This window comes from Pseudoliparis swirei, chromosome 6 (genome assembly GCF_029220125.1).
Source record: "Pseudoliparis swirei isolate HS2019 ecotype Mariana Trench chromosome 6, NWPU_hadal_v1, whole genome shotgun sequence".
Classification (NCBI taxonomy): domain Eukaryota; kingdom Metazoa; phylum Chordata; class Actinopteri; order Perciformes; family Liparidae; genus Pseudoliparis; species Pseudoliparis swirei.
Window position 1 is genome coordinate 20,527,775 of NC_079393.1, and position 17,208 is coordinate 20,544,982.

Here is a 17,208-nt window from a genome sequence, read left to right on the forward strand (position 1 = left end):
GGATTTGTGCAACACTACCTCCGTTTTTAAAAATGAAGGCGTCAACAATGGTATCCACAAAAATACACCATGCGAACAGCAGAAGCATACATATTGATAACATGCTAAATTAAATAAGAGATTGCTGTTTCTAATTGGTGAGACCAGGCTGGTACTTGCACTTGTGAACCCACTGAGACTTGCAATGCTAAAAAGGTTTGGTTTTTTGGTCCGCCAGGGTATGAGTCACTCCAGCTCCTTTGTAACATTTTGCATTATTACACAAATTTGAAACAAAGTGAGTGAATAACCGTTTAAGTGTTTTTTTCCCCATGGATTGAATACTAGGCAGTATAACACTGTATAGGGACACATAATGGAAGTTTACTTTCTGTCCTCCAGCAGAAACAAGTTCATAATCACTTGAAAATAACAATTTGTGTTTGCTTAGAACGATCTACATAAGGAGAGGGTCCCGTTTGCAGAGTCGGCCTTGATGCACAGCCATGTTTCTACAGTAGCCCAGAACGGACAAACCAATCGTTTCACACCGCGGTCCGCAGTTCATATCTCAGGTCCGGAGAGCCTTCGGCAAGGCCCTCCGCTTGACCATCAGTCTGTCCTCCGGGTTCAGCCCCCACTCTAACGGGCAGACAGAGAGACTAACTCAGGAGCTCGAGGCCTCCCTCCGCTGAGTGGCCACATCGAACCCTTCCAGCTATAGTACTCACCTGTCCTGGATCGATTACCTTGTAGACTGTTAAGGATACGATCAGGAGGAATGCTCATGAGTGCCCCGATCTAGGATCCTTGACCCCACTCTAATTCGGGATGTTCGGCGGCTGCATCTGGACAAAATGGGCAGATTGCCTGGAGGAGGAGGGGGGGGTGGTTCTGTCAGGATTCCTTTTTGACCCATTGTGTGTTTCCCATCAACCTCCTCTCCTCACGTGTCTGTCATTCCCCTGTGTGTTCTGTTATGCCATGTGCTCTGTGCTTGTTTTCTCGGGCCTGCCTCCAGACACCTCCTTTGGCCACATTCCCTGATTGGTGCACAGCTGTAATATCTTGCTCGTTACCACCGGCAGTATATCAACCCTGGTCCTGCAGGCCTGGGTTGTCAGTCTGTATCGTCTCTCTGCCTCGGTCGTTTTCACCGTCGCTCCGAAACTTCTCCTTTGACTATTCGTGGACACAATCTCTCTCCTCTGCGGGTGTAGAGTACCTGTTCGATCTGTCTGTCCCTGCTGTCCAGCCACGGGACATCAAACCGTTGATTTGGTCCGCCTCCTGTGTCGAACCACGGGCTCCACACATCCTGTCCTCTCGTTTGGGTATCAATAAAATCAGTATACCGGATATTGTCTCCTGTGGTCTTGCTATTGGGTCCTAACCTTGAACTCCCATGACACAAACGCTGGCTCTAGCCAAAGCGTTTTGTGTTGTTACGCCACCTGAAGGCCACCGTAGTTCTCAGACAGAAGCGAGGCGTGAACGGAATGGTATTCAGTTCAATGCAACCTGCAATCTCCCCACCAGAGGCCACTAAGTTCTACATACTGCTCCTTTAAAGCAATCCAGGAACGCAGCAGAAGAACAACAATTGACTTGCTTTAGACGGCTTCTTATCACTTCCACTTTAAACCTTTTAAACTGAAAACTTGAACTCTAAAGTACAGCAGTAACATCGATTTCAGACAGAACAAAATACTTATTTGGAGGTTGGTTAAGGGATAACAGTCGAGCTGTAAGCCACCGTCAAACACCTGCAAATCAGAAGCAAAGAGCCATAGTTTGTTTCACAATCCTCCTCTGCAGGACTTCTTAGCGGTAACACACTGCTCTGCTCACTGTAGGAACAGAGTTGAGACTTCCTTGACTGGTTGTTTTGTAATATTCTGACCATCTGAATGGGTCACAGAAAAGCCGCCGCTTTTTGCTCTGCATATTACTGAGGTGATTGCACAGCGCCGTCTGTTTGGTGACTAGCAGACCGAAGCCCAGCATAGTGTAACTGACCGGCTGTGAATGAGATCAGACAAAGGGAGAGGCAGAACCTCAATATCTCTATTTCTCAACAATAGCCTGGTGAATAAAATGCGATAATCTAATGTTGATGTCAGCGCCATAGACATTGAGCCAGTTTTTAGCCCTCTGGCTCAGACCAACAAGAGCAATATTGCTGGTATGAAGGTTTCACACTCTAAAGTGGCAGTTTGTGAGGCTCAATGCAATCCCACAAACTTCAAACACATTTACAATGCTCTGGCTTTTTGAAACATTTCGTGTGAAACAGACGATCTTTAAGCTTTTCATGACAGCAAAGCCCATTTTTTATATTATTTATATGGTCATCATATTTCCTGACCAATCAGAGGGAACCTTTCACTGTAAAGCAGGCACAGGAACTGTAATGTATTTGTCATTCTGACAAAGTATCTGCTGAAGGGGTGTTTCATGTAGTGTTAAACTGCACTTGCTTTTTACACCAATAACCACATCAACATTATCAAACAACAAAGATTGATTGGATGCCAGTTGGCTTGTGTTGGAGATGTTGGGACATAGGAGGATTAGTACAAAGGAACTTTGTAAGAAAGAAAATAGATCCTATGAAACTTTTCCCAATGAGGTCTGTGGATTATCTTGAGTAAACTGACTGATTCCCGGAAAGAGGCGGGTAAGTTTGAATGTCATCTCATCCCATTATATTGGAGAGAAGGCCGACAGCTCGATGGTTGAGACCTCCAAAACTAGGCAACTCACACCAAAAACAATGTAGACTGATACATTGCACTGCTGTTAAGAGGAAAAATATGTATTTCAGATCTTTGGGTGAACTGTTGCTTTAAGGTTTATAACTTTCATATTACACTGGATTTTAACATGTGAATGTTTAATAGTTGATACATTTGATCAAATGTAAACTTGTGACCTGTTATATACAAATTAAATTAAATTGAATAGTCGCTCTACTTCTCTACTTGCCATCAAAGACATTGTTTCAAACGGAGGACAGATCCACATTTCACACGAGTTACAGCTTTCCTTGCCACACGCTGCAGAGATTCACACTCAGGTTGATTAAAAACATATCAAACAAATCACAGTCAGCCATCAGCCAGCCCACACATACACAAATAAATTCTCTACCATCTTTGTGCAATTAAAGCAGAGGTTGTGCTCTCAGTCTGGGACGCACTGAGAAGCATAATGACTGATTTAATCACACTGTCATCCAACATTAATCAGCTGTGAACACTGTCTCTAATGCTGAACAACAGATGACTTGGCGAGGTTGTTCTGCCTGCACGAGGCCTCCCTGAGGACGTTAACATCGCGGATCAACTCCGATAGATCCCAGAGAATCTCCAAAATCGTAATGATCCAAATGATTGCGATTTAGTTAGTTTTAAACATCTGCATTTGGTCAACTTCCAAATTTAGTGTAGTTCAGTCTCCTGACTCTTCAAGCTGCCATCTATTGAATCTCCCCGGTTCTAAGCCCAGCAGGCTTTTCGTCTTTAATCCTCCTCTACTGTAAAAACACGTCCGTGTATTTTCTGAAGAACACACCAGGAAATCCATGTAAAATCTGATCTCTGTCAGTGTCGTGAAAGGCTGCGTTCTTCGTTAAATGAGGTGGGTGTGTGTCCGCCGAGACTTTTTTAATGGCGTGAAAACTTGCACATTATAGTTACTATGGGAACTGGGTCTCTGTGGCTATTGCAAGGGAGCAGTAATTAGTTGTAAGGAAAGAGAAACTAGAGGGGAAAAAGAACAAGCGGTGAACGCACACACAAGAAGGGAGCAGCACGGTGTTCATGTGTTAGAATGATTATGGGGCGGGGTCAGGTCGAAGGGTTAACCTACCGTTCCCACTCTGGGGCTAATTAGGAGTCATGACGGAAGGTTGCAGTTTACCCTCCACTGTTCATTTGCTGCGTTCCCATGACTCACCTGATCATCTCAGCTCTGGGTTCTTTCTTAAATGCCTTGCAAACTAATCCAACCACAGGGAGACCTGTGACTGACAGGGGAGCTCATGCACATCATGCATCTGAATTAAAGGCAACATCTGTCTCTATTGCCGAAATGAGGGAAATCCATTTTTCCCCTCCAGGTAAAACGGTTGTAAAAATATGTCCTGAAATGCTGCAGAGCCGGCAAATTAAACAAAAGACCAAACCGAAACAGCACTTTTGTGATTTCCCAGAGACTAAAATTGGAATCATCATAATTATAATAACTTATTCAAAATAAGCTTGTAGGCAGAACGTCAACTCTCCGGTGAGTTATTCACAGACATTACCAACCTCTGTTCGAGCTGCAATTTGAAGGATAATGGCAATAAATTCTAGAGGGCATTAACGGCTGCCGGCGTCACAGCGCTGCCTGGGTGTCTGTCTGGCTGCGAGGCCCCGGTGACGGGTGCCTGAGTGTGCGCGATAAGGAGCATCTGAAAGTCAGCCTTCTGGAACACAGGGCTGTTCCTCGGCAGCCATGCTCCACTTAACCGCCCTCTGTAAACATACAGTAGTGTATATGTAAGCCGTAATGAGTCTTTTGCTACAGCCAGAGGATGGCACCGTACTTTCTCCTTGCCTTTTGGTCCAGATGGCCCGGCTGGATAATAAGATGCCAGAGCTCGCTCGAGGGTCTCTGCTGTTTTGAATAAGGCTTCACATTGCCATGGACTTGGAAGGCCACTGCCATGGAGCTCCTCTGTGGAATATAAGAGAGGGATGTCCTCAGACATTAAGCAAAGATTTACATATTATATGACTTCAGATCAGTAGGAAGAACCTTTGTGTTAAAAGACTGGCTACAACAAATCATCGAGCTCTGAACTTCTGTGATCGGTTATCTTTAAAGACGGCAGAACCCCCAGTGAGTAAAGACTTAGCAGGAAATCATATTAGAGCTCTAATAGCTTTTTAATGGTAGAAATACATTACACGGTGCCGGGCAATACACTACGTCCTAAAGATATATTGACGTTGTATAAGACATTAGGAAAGTGAGACGCTAAACTCAAGATCTTGTTGAGTCGTATATTTGTTGGATAGCATGATCAGCTTTAATAATTTCACTTTCTACCTCAGGAGTCTGACCACCATAAATTGACAATATTTATTGTTTTCTCAGTACTTGTTTGTTTTTGTATTTTTTTTTTGTGCTGTTATTATTACGTGGTAATTTATAACAAATTAATACATAGTTTGTCTGTGGAATATTATACAGTTATCATTACTGCTTTTATCATTCTGATGCCACAATCAGAACTGAGGCCACTGTCATGCCTTTGTAGTCTCCATCAGAGTACATATATGTATAATAAGGGCTGCTTATATTTGAGGCTGTTGCTAAGAGGGATGAACTGTGGAGTTGCTGCAGTTAGTTTGACTCCACACACACTCACATTATATGTATGTGTGTTTATATGCCGTTAATAAATATAGCTCCGGAAGCTAACAAGCTGGTGCTTCGTGAGCTAGGTCATTAGCTTGTTAGCTTAGTGCTAAAAGGACAATATATTCCAACAGTTTATTTAGAAGAAGTATCAGCGACTACTGCGTGTCTGAAAACAATGTATTTTTTCTGTAGCAGTTAATAATCCAAAAAAGGAGGTGGAATGCAAGTGGATGGTGCAAAGCAGATGGTTGATAACCTACAATAGCGTTCTTAAATTGTGGTCTCTCTATTTAATGTGTCTGACCGCAGTTCAAATAAAAACATCATCATGTTATCCAATGTGAGTGCTCTGAAGTATGGATCTGCAGAGTTGACCTCCGTACCTCTTCATTAGCATATTGTGTGCACTGCCAAGACAGCAAAGCTCTCAATTTGTTCCAACCTACAACAATATTAAAATTCCGTACTTCCAAAAGGTTTATTCTTTAATGACGTACATTCTGAAAAAATGAAAAAAAATTCAAACTGCCCTCAAAAATGCGCCCAGGCACAAATATACAGAACCCCGAGTGCAAAAACAGTGCACTAAGAAATTTGGCAAAGCTCGACACAAACATTCCTACAGTAGAGTGAATACAAGTAATTATCTGCATTAACACATGGAGCAGTTATCACCCAGACTTAGATATCAATAGCGTCAAATGAAGTGTAAAACATGCAGTCATTATGCAACAGCATTTCCTATTTGCAGGACTACGTCAGTTCTACATTGAACGACTGCATGAGTGGAGTTTTCACCTCGGGACGGAACAGATGTCAACTTGGTTTAAACTAAAGATGCTTTTGGCACACAAGCGATGACCTGTGAGCAGACCTTGATTCATGCTGGCTGGATTCTAATTACTTTTTAAAAAACCAGCATCTCATCACAGTATGCCTCTGAACTAGCTGGTGTAATGACTCGTGGAAGTCTGACTGCGCTCTTTAGAGCAATGGACGGCCACACTAGTTTGACAAATTCCTGTTCAAACACACTTCTTAATTTTAATTCCAGATTTATTTTACAGATCTTACATCAATATAGGAGTGAGTCGAGTATGGTACGAACTATAAAACTATCTCCCAGTGTGTAAACAGGAGTGATTCGTGAAGAGGAGCCACATGACATGCAAGTCGCTATTCGTCACTGTCAAACTAAGTTCTCACTATTTGTTCCGTCAAGTAAAAACCTCATCAATAATCGTTATGGGTAATAAATCTCATTCATCAAACTGCAACGCATTGGAAAAAATTCTAAAATACATCAAAATTCCAAACGTCAACATTTACCAGCTGTTCAGCACACACACATGGTACACCGTGAAGTGTAAACTTTGTATTCACTCACATCATGATGCACAAAGCATTTAACCTCTGTTCTCCATTTATACACTTGTTTCATTGGTTGTTGTTGGAGGTATGTTCCAATTTACGGGGTTATATGCAGAGGCGATGTGGTATTTTCAGATAGCGGAGTAAGGACCCTGATACAGCGAGGGCAATCGCTGGAGCCCACGGTATGTTTTATTTTGCATCAACATCTGTCTGCAGGGAAGAACGTTTTAATGAGCTTTTGGTGTTTTCTGTTTACCTAATAACTTTTCTATTCATATGATGCAGGGGCACGCGAATACACCACCAGAGGTGATCCTCCACTTTTATTAATTTCTCTCATTTCTATGGAAGACTACAATGCTCCGGTTGACCGAAGGGAGAGCCATGCAGGCCAGATTATGAGTCTTTGTCAATGGAGGGTTTACACGCGAGACACAAAGCACTTGAATAAATCAAATTAAATCATTTTTAATCTCATAAATGGCCTTTTGGGAATAGACACTATTATAATGGAACATTACATATTTAACAGCAATAGAGATTAACATTAATCCCCTCATGCTCCACTGATAAACAGGAGCTAATCGTCAAGCTACATTCTCATTCTCTGCATGGATATGTTCACGGTGAATGTAAAACAGAGCAGGCTGCAGGAACTGTGGAGAGAATGTGGGAAACGAGAGGTGGCATTTTACTTATTAAAGTCTTTAAACGTTAATTTGGGTGTCTAATTATCTGATCCTTCTGGAGTAGTAGGATTAATGAAGCTGCTCAGCTCTCATCTGCTGGGCACACTGATGGTGCGTATACAGGACTGTCTCAGAAAATTAGAATATTGTGATGAAGTTCTTTATTTTCTGTAATGCAATTAAAAAAACAAAAATGTCATGCATTCTGGATTCATTACAAATCAACTGAAATATTGCAAGCCTTTTATTCTGATTTATTGCTGATTATGGCTTACAGCTTAAGAAAACTCAAATATCCTATCTCTAAATATTAGAATATCATGAAAAAGTATACTAGTAGGGTATTAAACAAATCACTTGAATTGTCTAATTAACTCGAAACACCTGCAAGGGTTTCCTGAGCCTTGACAAACACTCAGCTGTTATAAATCTTTTTTTTTACTTGGTCTGAGGAAATATTAAAATTTTATGAGATAGGATTTTAGAGTTTTCTTAAGCTGTAAGCCATAATCAGCAATATTAAAAGAATAAAAGGCTTGCAATATTTCAGTTGATTTGTAATGAATCCAGAATGCATGACATTTTTGTTTTTTTAATTGCATTACAGAAAATAAAGAACTTTATCACAATATTCTAATTTTCTGAGACAGTCCTGTATATGTGTGTGTGTGTGCACAGGTTTATGTGTGTTTGTGCAATAAAGGCTGCTCTTGGAAAAACAGAGGCAAGCAGAGGAGAGGCAGAAGCAGCAGACTGCCCCTCCCCACACATGCTCGCTCACATGTGGAAACCATCAACAGAAAAATACAAACACACAAACCAGCAAATCCTAGAAGCAAAGCTGCAAGACCCTGAACCGGGATGAGGACCCTGTGTTGTCATCAGTAAATCTGTTGCATTTCTTCGCTGTCATCGACTGTCTGTAACTCTCTGAGGAATACGATCTGATTGACAAGCCGTTTCATATCCACAGTCGCCTGTTAAAAGTTTAAATAGAGCATTAATCTCTGCTGAGCAGCAGAGTGGCCTTTAAATGGAGCCATGTGAGCAGAAGCATGTCTAAAAAAGAACAACAGGGGCATCATCCAGAGCGCACACTATCTACAACATCAACCTGATTAATATTTGTGGATGAAGCCATATGGGAATGATTCCCTTCCAAGGAGTCTTTCATTGATACATCTTCAGCCAACAAAATAAAACATGAAGTAGTCACCGAAAGGGTTTAAAGAGGTCAATAGCCTATCGGAGAGTTTAAAAAAAGTTACGTACTTTTGATACCAGATTGCCTACTTTAAGACTTTTAATCAAGTAGTATTTGTTGAGACAAAATGGCGGAATCTCTAATTTTGCCATTGTTCAAGTTTAATTTCAGTTCCCCATTTGATCAGCTCACTTGACTTTGGCTGAAAGATTTCATCTCCCATAATGCACCAACAGCAGGTTAGTGCAGGCTGCTAATTACAGGAACACCTGGAAGTAGAAGGTCTCTCTCAGGAGAGAGAGAGAGAGAGAGAGAGAGGTCTTCCACCGTCTGACCCCACATTCCTGCTCCTCTCATGGCGTGGGGTAAGTGGCCCCCACCAGGACCCTCTGCTGAGAAGGAATATACATGTTCTCCTGAATTTCTGTGAATCTTTCAGTGAATCTTCTCATCGGTTGCGCTCTAACCATAAAAAAAAAATCTCAAATCAAACAAGTCTCACATTGAGTTACATATTTAGCTGTTGGATAGATTCCCGGGTCATGTCTACATGCCCACCAACGCCACTCAAGGGATGAAAAAAAGAGTGAGTGGTTTGAGCGGTCAGCTGCTTCTTATTGTGTTCGGCTCTTCAGCGAGGCCTCGGTTTACACAATGAAACCAACGCACAGTCGCTGGCATCCAAGGGTGAAAACCTTCCCCTATTCTTTTTTTCGAAAACCAAGAGAGAGAGAGAGAGGATTCAACTCGTACTGCAACCAAACCTTTGTATTGATCTGCTTTCTTGTTTTAATTAATTTGTTGGATTGATGTTGTTTAAAGTTTATTCACATTTCTGTATAACTTTTGCTTTTTGTGGTTTGAAGGTTTTCAACCTGATGATCCAACCAGCCAACAACGAACAAAGAAGGAACAAATACATATTGAGTTGAGTTGGAAAGAGTTGTCCGGTGCGTCCTTTGGGGTTCATGCACCAGGCCATTTCAAGTTGGGCATGAGTTGTTAAAAAAACATGAAGGAACTTGACGGTATTCGCATTGGTGACTTTTACTTTTACTTGAGTAATTTTCCAGTAAAGTATCTGTAACACCCTGTTCCGTGTCTCCTATGTCTCCTCTGTGTCTCCTCTGTCTTAATTGTTTAATTCCCTGCACCTGCCCTCAGCCACTCTTGTCTCGTTACTGTCTGATGTCGTACACCTGTGTTTCCCCCCTATATATTGTGTCAGTCTTTCTCTTGTCTGCTGTCGGACTGTTGTCTCTAGTTCCGTGTCCTTTTCCCGTCGTCCTGTCCGTGTTCCTGGTTCTGCCTGTTGACCCTGCCTGCCCTGAACCTGGATTCTCTGCCTGCCCCTTTTGGACCTTGTTTTTTGTAAACTGTTTTGCCTCATTAAAGAGTGCTTTTTTTTGTTATTCATATTGCGTCCAGCCTGTCTCTCTGCGCCTGAGCCTCACCCCGTCACTAGAACCTGACAGTATCTTTACTTTTACCCAAGTATGTTTTTGGGTTACTTTATACACCACTGGCTGCTCCACCCTGTTGCCAGCCTGTATGCTAAGCTAGGCTAACCCCCTGCTGGCTCCATCAACATCTGTTGTATACATCAGTCAAATTGATCTTCTCATCTGACTCAAAATAGGTGATGCAGAGTATATGGGCGTATTCAGATGTCATTGAGAGCAATTGAACATCACCTTTGCTGACCTCCAGGTGACCTCCAGCCTGGACCCAGTAACATCACAGTTGGGTGTGGTTACAGGTGTAAAGAGCACACCTCATCAGTGATGTGTGACACTGCCTTTCAGCCTGGTGTGTAAGTTAGGCTACTCTTTAAGCCAGACACTGAACTGGAATAGTTTATCCATGGACATTGGCTAGTCAGGACCGATACCAAGACAACGCATCCAATATAAGTCGGCTGCTTGGTGGTCGGTTTATCTGGATTGAAGGAGAAAGAAAGTACAGATCCTATCATGCAACAGTTCCACTGTTTTCATTTTGAAAAGTCTTATCTGATCTTTTACTGTGAGAGACTTTAAGAGAAAACCCTGGGGTCCTTTTTATCATGATGTCCTCCTTCTCTTGGTGACTGATAGGACCCAGCTGTGTTCCTGTTCATCAAGAGACAAGGTGCCGGGAAGCTTCATGTTTGCCTCGAGTGACAATTAAAGAAGGCTGTCAGCCGCTTCCTGACCTTGTCAGCAGTGTCTGTGATGTTTGAGTTGATGTGAATGATGTTGTAAAGCAATTCATCTTCAGAAGCCAACATTAATTTAGTGTAGAGTGGGGGAGTGGTATCTTCAAAGTCAACGGACTCATGTACAGAAAAAACATCCATTAAGTACACCAACCAAAGAGGCTTGGAGTGTTTATGGCCACCGTGTAAAACCAGTTTATCCACCTTTCTGTAAATATGTTATGTGTAATGTGATAGATTTAACTGGGCAGAGCTTGTAGGTTGAAATGCCTCCGCGCTTGAATGGGGTCAATGGGTCAAGTCATTGAAATAGGAATCAAAAGAGCCGAGTCACCCCTGTTTTTGTTCATTGGCTTCATGGTCAAAGGCTGTGCTCCAATGAAACAGGTAATCGACCACCAGAGTGGCATCACAACTTTTGTCGTGTTGAAGTATGCTCTAATAGTTCCTACATCAATGACAGTTCACAACCAAGTTGTGTAAATATTTGTACCTTTATTTTTAACATCCTCAAATATATTATTCGTCAAATTGACACATATGTGATGCACTCGCACAGGAGAGGATGATTCCCTCCGATTGTTCTCTTTCAGCATCTCTATTGTCTTGCTTCCATAGCACTTAAAGTTGCAGTTGCGTTACCTCCTCAATGCAATTACTGCAATAATGAGATTTATTTTAAATAAGCAGACAAGTTAATGACTTCTATTATTTAAACAACCAGTTGCACCTTGTTTATAAGCACTGTCATGACTAAGAACCAAAAGAAAAACCAAGAACAAAAATATCTCAGTATTGTCATGACTAAGAACCAAAAGAACAAACAATAAAAATAGCATTTTCACAAATAAAATGAATTACACATGATTCAGTAAAAGGTGGCAGCTTAACATACATTAAATACCGCTCCTAGATGCCTTTTCCGTAATAAAAGCTATTTTATGGTTGACTCTGTTTTTTCCTGTCTGCTGCATAGTACATTAAATCATCTAAGTACAGTAGTGGAATTGTAAAACTAGGGAAGAAAGAACATCTGACCACAGCCAGAGTTAACAGCATTGAGTTGGAAAGGATCTGCTTGATTGGGCGGAGGAGTAAACCATCCAGCTAGAATGAGACTAGTTTATTGCCACTACACTGGAAGCTGCCGCCGCTTTCTTTTTAGGCACTTTAAACACTGACTGATGTCATTGTTTACATGCAAAAGACCGTTGGTAAAAGGAGCTCCGCTGACGTGATGATTGCAAAGAGGCAAGGTGCATATCTGAGTCAGGGTCTGTGTGTTGTCTTTGCTAACCATGGTACCCGGTAATGTGGCGTGATGGACTGCATACCTGCAAGTGACAAACCACGTCCAGGTGGTTGAAGGTTTCACTTTGTTGGAATGTCCTTGAAAGAGGAAAAAAATAAGAGAGGAGAGCATCCATTATTGTTATTATACCAGTAATTAATATAAATACACATTTGGTAGAATGATAGGCTTTAAAGACCCGCCCACACAAGACACTTATTTTGATCCTTGCTGAAAGTTAGATGAGCAGATTAGCCAGCAGCTGGTTAGCTTAGCTTAGCACACATGGAGACTTCAGGAACTTACTGCTCCCAGCCAAGAAACAGTTCTCCACATAACCAGGACATGTTGTTTAAACGCGTTTTACATAACAATGAAACAACAAGATATATCTGTTATGAGTGTTTAGAGATATAGACAAAACACAGGCTGGTCATTTCCCGGTGTTTGCAGCATCGTCTGTGTTAAGAAAACTCGATGTACAGATATAAATTGTAAAGATCTTATTTCAGCAAAAAGAAACTTATATCAGTGTGCCCTAAAAAATATTCCTCGTAGAACATAATTCATGCAAATAGGGATTAATTCATTGATCTCAATCATCATATTTTCTTCAAGAACAACTGCAGGCCTTTAAATGGCGTTCCTTCGGCTCACCGTTGTGAGCGTGAAGAGCAGGTGAACTCAGTATTGCCTCACGAATGACTCCTGGGATCAAAGAAATAACCACCCGCCTTTAAATATTTAACACATGGCATATAAAGGGTAGGAATGTTCCTTTATGAGGAAAGCCTATTCTCCCTGTCTGACCCGGTGGGTTCGACCGTGTGAGTGTGTGAGTGGCAGTGAACGCGGCTGTGTTGAGGACCACCTCCCCTGTGTGGGCTGTAACTGCTGGTGGGCCGGCAGATTGGAGAGCCGATGTTGACAGAACTTCGGCTTCCGGACCCGAAGCTGTTCCCCTCTCTGTCTGCTCTCTGGGTCTGTGTTTATTTTACTTTCCCTGTGTCAACCTGGTATCCTCCCAACACTATCCATCCGCCATCCGTCATTCTCTGAACTGATTATCAACCTCTCTCTCTCTCTCTGTCTTTCTCGCTCTCCTTTATGGCTCCCCAACACAGTATCAACAAGCGAGAGAAATCTGCTCTCTCTCAGTCATAATGCTGCGAGACAGCCTCAGTTTTCTTATTTCCTGACCTGAATGCTAATGTCTGCTTTGAGCAGAAAAACACCCGGCTGCAGGAACACAGCCTCCGAACAGCGAACACTTCCAGAATTCACATCAATTGTCATCAGGACCTGGGATTAAAAGGTTTCACTAGCAGGCAATGTGACTTTGCATGGGAGAGAGAGAGAGAGAGAGGATAAATCTCTTGAATTTCAAGCATTCTGCCTCATATCACACGGGAATAACACGGGCTACGAAGCGAAATGGCTGCTTCGAGATTTGAGTGTGTCTGAAGGCTTGAGCATAGACAGTTTCCCCGACTCCACACACCTTTTCTCTCAGAACGCTGTAACACCAGCTATAATGGAAGTTTCTTTTTTTCTACAACTATTCTGTTTTTTTTTACAAACGCGACTCCAGCTAAAGCAATATACTAGACGAGAAAGTGTTTCAACATACAATGAATCCACTCAGAAATTATTAATAAAATGACAAAATCAGCTCCCAAAGAAACAATCCAGATACAAAAGTAAAACTTGTCTTTTTTCACTACAATTTAACCTAAACCACTGCTTCACATCAGTTTAATGAAATAGTTCTGCTTGAGATCAAGTAAAGGTAGAGCACTTGAAATGCAGCTGTAATCACACTTCAGCTGCAGTTTAATGACATATTACCTGACAACACATTACAAGTACTACATGGGAAAGTTCCCTTCAGGGCCTAATAAGGGCTGCACATCATTCCAGATCGTTGTGTGTATGAGTATAGTCCCAGTGTGTGAATACATGCAGCGCACAGTTTTCACTCCAGTATATATTCTTTGTTTGGATATTATTATCATTATCTCTGCCAGGAGAATCATGCCAATAATCGCATGTGTCCGTCCGTGAGTATTTCTCTAGCTCTCCGTCTGTCCACGGCTAATCTTACATTCTGCTGTAGCAAGCCGCATCATATTTTGGGTGGCCAATTATGGCTGAATGCTCAAGGACCGCTCATGGCTGCGGTGACTCACACTTTCTCAGAGCACTCTGGACTCTAAACCTGCCCCCCGAGTGCATGGCGACCCCCCGCCGAAGGGTTTGACTAACAGCTAACGGAACTACAAGCACACAACGGCTGAGTGCGTCGCCGCGACTCAGCTGCTGCTATGTGGGCGGAAAGTGAGTTTACTTTAGTTGTTATCAAGATTGCGTAATGTCTCTTAAGAGACGATTTTGAGTCGATAGCCTGCATACAAGGCCGCTTGTTTTTACATTTTACAGCTAGACGAGCCGACTGATCCTTCGCCAAGCCCCGCCCCCGTATGCAGAAGGGAGTCATGGTGTAGCTTCGGCCAGCTCCGAGCGGGGAATCGACAACCATCAGCGGCAACGGTTGTCTCCGTATCCCAGCTGGTTTCGTGGTTGTGCGTGGTGCACGTGTGATAGTGACACGCCGACTCTTCTTTACTACGCAAAATAATGTCACTGAAGGTACACTGAATGTGTTTGCATGCTGCTCTTACTTTTTCATGGTTGTTACGGTGACTGAAGACCCACCTTTACAGGAAATGTGTTGTAATTTGGTTTTGAACACCAAGCGATGTAGCGGTTCATTTTACACTGGGCTCTGTGTACTTGAGTTTCTATCCTCATCTTTTTAAACAGTTCTCGCTGCTGAATCAGTTTGACATCCTTCAAACGCACGTGTTAGACCTTTCTGTCAGCTTCTCTCTGAAATTGCTTTTTTGTCCCCCCCCCCCCCAAACTCCATATTAGCTTTGACACTTTGGTTTTGAGTTGTATCTAATCAGTCGTTGCAGAAACACCTGGCAGAGATCTGACCTCTCCTGCGTGCACCATTCTAGTTGCATATGTGCATCATGCCACGGTCAGGAATACACTGGAGGCTTGTGATTAGACTACGTTGAGACACATTCCACATTAGATTTGTTCCCACTCCGTGGTTTTCAGGGCATATAATAAATAGTGGAAATCACCTGAGTGCATTATGCTAACAATCTCCAGAGAGCCTCAGGAGTTCTTCCACAAACTGTCCACACAGTCACCTTCTATTAGTCTTCAAGTGAACTCGACTGTACAAACAACTGCTCACACAGATGGAGCAGCGCTCTGCACTCATTCTAAACGTGTACATACAAATCACACGCACAAACACAAGGCTTGTTGACACTCAGGCCCGCTTGGATTTACTCTTTTTCTCTGCGGCCGATGAGGCGTAATGTAATTATATTACTACGCCATTAACGCCATTAACATCAGCTGATCTGCAGTATTTGATCCCACTGCAGTGAAAGATAGTTTCAACATAGTGTATACATACCAGATTATAAGCAATACATTTTGATTCACAAGTACAAATATGCTCCAAGGCCAAAATGTGATGGCCCCCATGGTTGATGGAAGGTAATAAACTGTTTGTGGTGAAACGATGAATCTGGAACTCGTTAGAGAAAAGCAATCGTAAAACTTGAAGATGCCTGTGGATGATGTATAGACGGGTTACTTCAGTGAGCTTCATCCGTAATAAAGACACATCATTCTCTTTTTTTTTTTTTTAAGTGAAAGTCTGTGAAATACATTTCAGGATTAAAGCACAGCTTTGAGCTGCAGATATTTTTACAGCCTATCCCGGTGCGCAGGCATATTTCATTCAACTCATTAATTTAATTATTGCTTTTGAGAGCTTCTTCATACGATTTACTTCACGAGTGTCTTCCTTTTGTCTCCGACAGATGAGATGGTTCCAGACTGTCATGCTTTCTGGTTTAGGGGGCCGCCTGTTTTACAAGTCTGAGTAAACTGCTTATTTCATGAGTCGTACTGGTATTATTCATGCAACCCAGCTGTGTATATACTGTATGGTGTCCGTTGAATCTAAAACATTTTCATCTAACTGAATTTAAACAGTATCACTTGACCATATATACCACCTATATGACATTTTAAGCTGCAGCAGTTTCACGATGAAACAGAACAGGCATCCATCCGGCCTTTGGTGCCCGAAAGGTACCAGAGGGATATGATGGAAGGGATGTAAAAAAGGAGAGATTATGATGGGCATTGCAGACTCCTCTCGTCTGCGGATGCCTTTGCAGTGACCCATTGGAGCCCTGACGGCTATATTTATCAAGCAGCTGTATGATGTTGGAATTCACCGGAAACCAATCAGTCCAACAGTGTGATAAACTAGACCAGGGATTCGCAACCTGTAGAGATGAAGTGTCATTTGTTTATGCTCTTTTTTATCAGTTTGCCGTATCGTATCTCAACAGGTCTGTTATGTCATTCGGTCGATGTCGGCAACATCCAGAGCAACATTTAAAAGAACAACGTTCTCTACCACAACCAGGACTTTGTAATTGTATATAAAATCACTATAAAAGAGGGTTTTTATATGAAATCACTGACGCTACAAACCTTCCACTAATCGTGTTCATCAGCTATAAACAAAACAACTAAGCTGCTGACCAATAAGAGGCAGGTGCGGGGGGAATGACTCCCTGAATAACAGAGCGCTGCACTACCCGTAAGAGGCATGTCCTAATTAAGAGTCCATTAAAGGGATTTCAGTTAACTTTAATGACCCCATAAAGTCTAATTTAGCTTCATCACTTGGTCAACATTTACATTTTCCAATGCTTTATGACTAAATACCTGCACAACCACAACATTCCCATAATCCTCAGCTATACTTTGGTTTACTAGTGGGGTAATTATTAGCACTAGTACTAATTAGCACACGTTACCAAGCTAACAAGCTAAATTAAGATGGTCACATTGGTAAATAGTATATTAACAATGACATTGTGCAAATGTTATAATGTGTAGATGGCTAAATGCATTATTCAAATATTGCAATCTAATTTAATATAATGTATAT